The sequence below is a fragment of the Carassius carassius genome, chromosome 42 (assembly GCF_963082965.1).
Source record: "Carassius carassius chromosome 42, fCarCar2.1, whole genome shotgun sequence".
Lineage (NCBI taxonomy): Eukaryota > Metazoa > Chordata > Actinopteri > Cypriniformes > Cyprinidae > Carassius > Carassius carassius.
Genome location: NC_081796.1, coordinates 9,707,539 through 9,716,268, shown reverse-complemented (window position 1 = coordinate 9,716,268; position 8,730 = coordinate 9,707,539). Strand labels below are relative to the sequence as shown.

General features: G+C 45.1%; 1 long non-coding RNA gene across 1 annotated transcript; it reads left to right on the top strand.

Moving 5' to 3' along the window:
* Positions 1-2,614: 2,614 nt before the first annotated feature.
* Positions 2,615-3,927, top strand: LOC132124268 (uncharacterized). Its single transcript, XR_009426738.1, has 3 exons — positions 2,615-2,653; positions 3,376-3,448; positions 3,546-3,927. It is a non-coding gene; the product is annotated as an uncharacterized LOC132124268 (long non-coding RNA).
* The last annotated feature ends 4,803 nt before the right edge of the window (positions 3,928-8,730 follow it).

Here is an 8,730-nt window from a genome sequence, read left to right as displayed (position 1 = left end):
GCAGGAATATACTGCTATACTGCTCATTTCGATTTACATTTCCCCGATCAACATAAACAGCAACAGGAATGACGCACTAAATCAAGGGTGGGGAACGTTGATCCTGGAGGGCCTGTGTCCCTGCTGAGTTTAGCTCCAACCCTGAAAAATAACCTACCTGTATTCTGAAGACCTTTATTAGCTTGTTCAAGTGTGTTTGATTAGGGTTGGAGCTAAACTCTAAAAGGGACACAGGCCCTCCAGGATCAACATTCCCCACCCCTGCACTAAATGAACTGTACCAGCACATCAGTGAGCAGCAGACAGCACACCCCAATGCTTTTCTCATCATTGCTGGGGATTTCAACCATGCTGACTTAAGGAGTGTGTTTCCAAAAATACACCAACACATTAACTTTCAAACACGACGGTAATAACATTTTGGACTTTGTTTACACCACACAGAGAGGAGCCCCCACCACGGACCTGTGACAGCAACATCTCTCTGTTGAACGAGCTGAACTCCTTCTTCGCTCGCTTTGAGCAACAAAACAGCACCACTGCATAGAAGACTCCACCTCCTCCCGGCAACCAGGTGATGACGCTGACCCCAGAAAGCGTGAGGAGATCCTTCAGCAGGATCAATGCACGCAAAGCTCCGGGTCCTGACAACATCCCTGGGCGTGTACTGAGAGACTGTGCAGCAGAACTCACTGATGTCTTCACAGACATTTTCAACATCTCACTGAGTCAGGCTGTTGTTCCCACATGTTTCAAATCTACCACCATCATTCCAGTTCTGAAGAAGCCATCTCCATCCTGCTTCAATGACTACCGTCCTGTTGCACTTACTCCCATTCTCATGAAGTGCTTTGAACGGCTAGTCATGCACCACATCAAGTCTGCCTTCACCCCCTGGACCCCTTCCAGTTTTCATATCGGTCCAACCGGTCGACCGATAATGCCATCACCACTGCCATACACTCAGCACTCACACATCTGTACCACCAGTATCTTGAAGAGTTGCATCACCATCTAAGACCAACCTTTGCCTTTACGCAACAACAACTACAGAAAAGTGCAGAAGGATGCAAAGCCTTTTACGACCAGAAGGCCTCTCTCCAAGAACTCAACATCGTAGACCAAGCGTGGTACTACAGTTTTGTGCATTCACAACAATCGGGTCCCCGTCGCCTGTCAAAAAAGGTCCTGCCTCGCTGGACAGGACCCCATGAAATCGTGGACAAGCTCTCACCTGTTGCATACCAAATCAAGATGAGCCAAAAGAGCAATGAGCCAGTCCTGCGTTGGGTCCACCGAAAACAGATAAAAGGGCTCCAACAGACAAGAAAAGAGGGAAACCAAAAGTGACTGACACAGATCAATTTCATCACACACTACACTCCATTTAATGAAACACTCAATTGTCTTCATAAACACCTTACTTAGAGTCGTTCAAATGATATGCACCCACTCTTTTGAGATTGCCCCACTAACAAGAAGTAATTAGTATCCCACTGGTGTCATTACTAATGCTCACTTTCTTTATTCCCTTCCTTCTCTTCCACTCTCCACTCCTCTCACCTAAACAATCTTAAACCTACAGAAACTTGGTATAGGGCCTTACGATAGGATTGACACACTACGTTCACTGTGCAAAAATGTGGATTGCAGAGTCCTGTGAGCTACCCATCATTGCACTCTCACAACCAATCAAATAAATATAACCATGCAGTTGTAAGTAGATCCTCCATACCGATGATTTAGCTTTCGATCACCTATCAGGCAACAAATCTCAAACAGAACGCGAAAATCTAGAAAATATTTCAAACAACACTCCATTACGCTTGATGGATGTCACCCCCCCCCCCCCCTTTCCCCTTTTGTGCCTGTCTAATCTCATACAAGCAATGCCAGGACAGCCAAGTAGGGCTCGCTGCAGCCTGCGGTGGACATCCAACCCCGCCCACATCCAAGCGTGACGTCAGAAACCACACCCACATCCAAAAACGTTACATATCCAACCCTGCCCACCCGGATGTGCCATCATAAACCGCGCCTATATCCGTCTACGTCACGTTCTCATTAAATTTTAAACAGGAAGAAGCGTCGAGAAGACTGAAGTGAAGAAGTTTGTGATGTTTTTAATCGGTAAAAGAAGGAAATATTGTTTTGCAATCGCCAGAAAGAAGAAGAAGTTGTTGTTATCTGTATTTGCCTGTTGCCCAGAAGAGGAAGAAGTTATCTGCCATGGCTGTAAGTAATGAAAAATTCGGTTCTTAGCCCAAAAGTGTTTGTCACACTCACTGTATGTCTCTGCTTAACGTTAATAGTTAAAATGGTAAAATGTACATATTAAATTATCAATGAATATTTTGTTAGACATGAAGTGAAACGATAGCACAACGATAACTGTTTTGTTATGAGCTTTAGTAAAGTTACAAAGACGATGCTGACTTCACACAGGCACGTTATAAGGCTACCAACACTGCTGTGTTTACTTTCATAATGTCTATAATGCTCCTAACTGTATCCTGATAAAATGTATGTGCATTGATTCATCCTTCATGTTTTTTTTTATATCCCTGACACATAATACTGATCTCTCTTTCTCTCTCACACACACACACTCCATCTTAAAATGAATGGCCCATGGAAGATCATTAAAACCAAGGTACAAGAAAGCAATCATCAGTTTTTTTTTTTCAGTCCTTGTTCTGTAGTTTTATGTATAAAAAAAACTTAATTATATATTTAAATATTTGATAGAATATTCCAACCCAGAGAGAGGGACTGGATTGTGGTCTGTTCATGCTGATGGTAAGCAGTGAATTACAGATTCTGAGCAGTTATGGTGATGGCAGAAGTTTAGTTTAGTTTACATGCAGTATTTAGATGAATACGGTCGTGTTATCTGTACATTACAGTAAATTGGTGTCAGTTAATTTCAATATTTGAATTTTCTCAATGGTATTTGTTGTCTGTTTCAGTATGCACTCTATTTGGCCCTGGACTGGACATTTGACTTTAGCCTGGTGATGACCTCAAATTTTCTTTTGGAAGGTTTTCCTTTTTTATTTTTATTTTTCAGAAGTTTTTTCAAATGCATTCTCAGTTTTTTATTTTGTCTTTTATTTGTTAGGATAACATCCCTCAGCTCCGAAGGTGGTGGTGTAGTTTGCTCTTGCAAAACATGTCACATCCAAGGTACACACAACTGGTTAATGAAATTGATTCTTCTGCATTCAAACTACCCAGACACACTAAATGTTTCCTCCTAGAATGTTAAGCAGTAGCAAAACTTTGGAGAGGCCACAATGTTGAATGTTTAGAAATGTGTTGAATGCTTTGAGTGGTTGAATGGTCCATTTACCTAACCTTTGAGTCTGTCTTTAGGTTGTCAGAGTCCACCATCACCAAACAGCCAGCTAGTATGGAAACTGTGATGGGTCAAGATGACAGTGATGAGGTAAAAACTTTTTTTTTTTTTGTTTTTTTTTTGTGAAAATAATTATAGTAATTTTAGATTTACCCCACAAACACAGTTTATTTTGTACTTTCAACAGAAGATCGAAGAGGAACTGAAGAGGAAGTTCGAAGAGGAACATAAGGGACATTGGTGTAGCATGGTGCTGGGTTCAGAGCCACTGTGAGCTGTTCCATGGAGAGGTGACAGAGCCTGAATTTCTCCAGATGGACGAAGAAAAACAGTCTAATATAATCAAAGACTACCTGAAAAGAGAGACTGAGAAAGCAAGGGATGCCTGTGTGTTTGTCTTTGACAATAGCGAGGATATGGAAACATTCTTATTAAAATGTGTTGATGAACAGGGGCTGAAAGTCAATACCATGTTTCTGGGAGTTATTTAATTTATAATAATTTATTTACTCTACATTGTTGAATATTATTGTTTTGTGAAATAAATATAACAATACCCAGTGAAACAAGGGATGTCTTTTTATTGATCTTTATGCATCCATAGGACTTGGACACATTTTTATATATATTTGTGTTGATGGAAAAAGGCCCAAAAGTCAATGCCATGTTACTTACATAATCTATCAAAGCAACCAATGACTTAAGCCTATGTATGTGTAGCTTAGTCTATATAGAGAACCGTCAATCCTATCATGCAAACGTAGTTGCTCTTTTTTGCGAGGTGATACATTTTTTTTTCCATGCACATATAAAAAATATTAGTGTGTAGATCATAATTGTTCTTGTATATAATTAAAAGGAAAATAAAAATACTTAAAACCAAATGAAGTATATAAATTTGCTAAATTCAGGAAAAAATTTTTTTATTTAAAATGAAAGAAATATGAAAAATAAACACATTTAAAAAAAAATAAAGAGGGGAGGATTCCAGTTATTGCATAACACCCATATTTATCCTTAAAATAGTGATATGATCACTAACATTCCCACCTTATAAGTGAAACATATTTTTAGAGAATTAGATAAATAAAAATGGCTTAAACAAAATTGTCTACTTAACTTTGATATTGTCTAAGGTATGTTACAATCGATCATAAAATATGTGAATTTGTCATTACATAATCGAACAGCGGAAGGTATAAATATTTTATTAATTTGCCTAAGTATAATCAACCAATGCAGGCATTTTACCGGCTGTTTGGATGAATTTACTTCCATACATTAGAGATGTGGCCTAGGTTTAATTTGTACTATTTAAATTTATTTAATACAAGTTATTTAACCTGTATTAGTAAAACGAAAGATAACATTATTTAATTTGATCCCCGAAACAATATACTTCCGCCATATTGATTTAATTTTGTTTACGTCTTAAAATTGTACTTTGACAAAATGTTAATAAAATTAAAAAAAAACAAAAACATACTTCCGCCATTTTTGCACATGCGGACAACACATGGGTGTTCACCTGGCATCACCCGATGACGTATTTTTACGTATGGCATAGGCGTGGCGTCTGACATCACACTTGGATGTGGGCGGGGTTGGATGTCCACCGCAAGCTGCAGCGAGACGCTCCTCAGGACAGCAGGAAAAGATTTCTCTTTGTTCCCCAAATTTAAGACCAAATGGCCAAGAAACCCCGTGGTGACCCCAATGCATAAATCCCCGGCCCTATCAGGAAACGAAGGATGCTAAGGCATTCCTATGGCACAGGATCACCACAAACCTTAAACCAGGGAACACATCCTTTCTGCAGCTGTAAATTCCAGAGACTTTGTCTCCAAAACCAATAGACTGAAATTAACCTACTTGTGGTTTAATACAAACAACGGTCTCAAAATTGCTTCCAATAAGCTGAATTGATTACCAGTATTTACCTCACATATATCTTAAGTATCATGTATGTTTTATATAACCTGTGGAAGTATTTCTGTGTGTTTAACTTTCATTACAGCCTATTCATTGTTACGGATCACTCGGAGACAGAGGGGTAACAGATGAAGTTAGTATTTATTGTAAAGACACAAGCAGAGGAGCGGGAAGTGAGGAGTGGATGGGTGTTGGGATCTGTGCCGGGAACGTAGTGACCACACACACGCACCGTAGGGGCTTTGAGGATCTTGGAGGCAATCCTTGGAGAGAAGATGGAAGAGGAGTCTTCGGAGGTTATCCTTGGAGAGAAGGTAAAGAGGAGTTAGTCCTTATAGTTAGCGCACAGGAATGATCTTGTCGCGAACGTGACCGGACAATGACTGGGTGCGTGTGTGGCTTTTATGGTGCTGTGGTGGATGCGTGGTGATGAGGATCAGGTGGTGATGGTTAGTACTCAGGTGAGGTTGTGCGCTGTGATTGTGTGGAGGTGGAACCTGGCGTGTTTGTGACAGTACCCCCCTCCCCAGGGCCCGCTCCTGAGGGCCGGGGACCCCGACGTCATGGTGGGCATCCTCTTCCCCTGGGAGCCGGTCGGTTGGGGTGTCTGGAGTGGAAGGTATCTAGCAAGGCGGGATCCAAGATGTCGTTGCGTGGGACCCAGGAACGTTCCTCTGGACCGTATCCTTCCCAGTCCACTAAGTATTCCAGCTGGCCACCACGCTGCTGGGAGTCCAGGATGTCCTTGACCGAGTAGGCTGCGCCGTCATCTAGGAGGAGAGGAGGGGGGGCTTCCGTCTCGCCAGGTTTTGTGGAGGGAAGAACAGAAGGATGGTGAGGTTTTAAGAGTGAGACATGGAAAGTGGGGTGAATCCGGCACTCGGGGGAAAGTTGAAGTTTGTAGGTGACCGGATTGATCTGCTGGGTGATTGTGAACGGGCCAATGAACCTGGGACTGAGCTTGCGGCAAGGTAGTGAGAACTTGAAAAGGATGTTTGGCTCCCTCCAGCCAATGTCTCCACTCCTCCAGGGCAAGCTTGATGGCAAGTAGCTCCCTATTCCCGATGTCATAATTAACCTCCGCAGGGTTGAGCTTCCTGGAGAAGAAGGCACATGGATGGAGGCGGCTGGGCGTCCCCTGCTGCTGACACAGGACCGCTCCCACTCCGGTGGTAAAGGCGTCCACTTCCACAACGAATGGTAGATCTGGGTTAGGATGCACGAGGAGTGGGGCGGTCGTAAAGGCCAGCTTCAAGGCCTGGAAGGCTTCGGTGGCGGCAGGAGTCCATGACAGGGACTTGGGCTTCTGACGAAGGAGGTTGGTTAGAGGACTGGTGATAGTACTAAAATTTAGAATGAATCGGCTATAAAAGTTGGCGAAGCCAAGGAATCGCTGCTGTTCCTTTATGGTGGTAGGAATGGGCCAATCCCTTACGGCGCTTACCTTCCCCTCGTCCATCCGGATGCCACTGCGGTCGATGGTATATCCAAGGAACTGCACTGAGGGGGTTGATGGAAAGAACACTTCTCTGCTTTTAGGTAGAGCTGGTAGTCCCTCAGTCTTTGCAAGACCTCCGCAACATGGCGTTGATGTTCTGCCTGGCTCCGGGAGTATATCAAGATGTCATCGATATAGACTAGGACAAACTGATGGAGGAAATCCCGGAGCACCTCATGTATGAAGTCCTGGAATACGGAGGGGGCGTTTACTAGCCCATACGGCATAACACAATACTCGTAGTGACCAGTAGGGGTGATGAAGGCGGTCTTCCACTCGTCCCCCTCACGTATCTCGATGAGGTTATATGCGCTGCGGAGGTCCAACTTGGTGAACACAGTGGCACCACGGAGATGTTCTAGGGCCGCTGGGACGAGGGGAAGAGGATAACGAAACTTATGAGTTATCTTGTTAAGGGCTCTATAATCAATACATGGCCGTAAACCTCCATCCTTCTTGGCCATGAAGAAGAAACTGGAAGCAGCAGGGGAGGTTGATGGGCGGATGTATCCTTGAGCCAGCGCCTCCCTGATGTAATCCTCCATGGCCTTCTCCTCGGGAACGGAAAGGGGATAGATCTCTCTTAGGCACTGGTTCACCCGGCAGCAGATCTATTGCACAGTCCCACAGCCGGTGTGGAGGCAGCTTGGAGGCCCGCTTCGGGCAGAAGACATCACTGAAGGGGGCGTAGCACTGGGGTATGGAGATGGACTGGTTCTCGACAGGCCTTTCAATAGAGGTGGAGTAGACTGGTAGTGGTTCGGGGGGACGTTCCACTGGAACAGGACAGCCGGAGATACATGATTGAAAGCAGGCTTCGCCCCACTTCAGGATTTCTCCGGTCTTCCAGGAGATCATCGGGTTGTGCTGCTCCAACCATGGGCGCCCTAGGATGACGTCAGCGGTGGAATCCTCCAGAACCAGCAGATGGATGTCTTCGTGATGTGGGAGTCCTGTTTGAAAGGAGATAGGGCCCACGCAGTGGCGTACATACTTCTTGCTTAACGGCCTGCCGGTGATTGTGTGGATCTGGTAAGCGGCCGGCGTGGCCGCGGTTGGGAGCATGAGCTGACGGCAGAGGGCGCCGGAGATGAAGTTGCCGGCTGACCCAGAATCGAGAAGGGCGGAAACTGGAAGAGACACATCAGCCGCAGTAAGTGTCACAACAGTGGTGAGTGGTTTCATTTGGTATCGTGAAGGAAGGATGGCACTCACCATGGGACGAGGAGGACGAACGGGGCACCCAGCTATGGTATGCCCCAAAGCTGCACAATATAGACAAAGATTCTGGGCCAGCCGTCTTTAACGCTCTGCCATCGTGAGGCGGTATGAATCCACTAACATGGGCTCGTTGGTTGGTTCTGGGGAGCTGACGTTCTCTGGTCGGCAGAGCGGTGTGGAGGAATGCGCGGGGCCCTTGTGCTCTAAGCACGACTGCATACGAGTGGCGAAGCGGATGGACAGCTTAATCGCTCGAGGCCGATGGTATCCTCGTATGCAGCGAGATACAACCGCACTCTGGGTTCCAGTCCTTGGCGATAGGTAGTGAGAAGGGCCTGTTCGTTCCACCCACTAGAGGCCGCCAGAGTTCTGAACTGCAAGGCATAATCATTGACAGACATTTTCCCTTGTTTCAAATTGTATAGTCTCTCACCTATCGAGGAGTCCCAGACAGGTTTGCCGAAAACTTCCCGGAAATGTTCGATGAAGCTAGAATATGACTGGGTTACAGGGTTATTCTGGGTCCAGAGAGAATCTGCCCACTGTAATGCCTTGCCTTGTAACTGGGAGATAATGAAAGCTACCTTGGATCGGTCCGTTGGATATGAGAGCGGTTGCATCTCCAGGACCAGTGAACACTGAAGCAGGAAACCGCTGCATTCCTCTGCCGAACCAGAGTAGGGCGCTGGCCGTGCCATGGGACTGGCGTGCATGGCAGGTG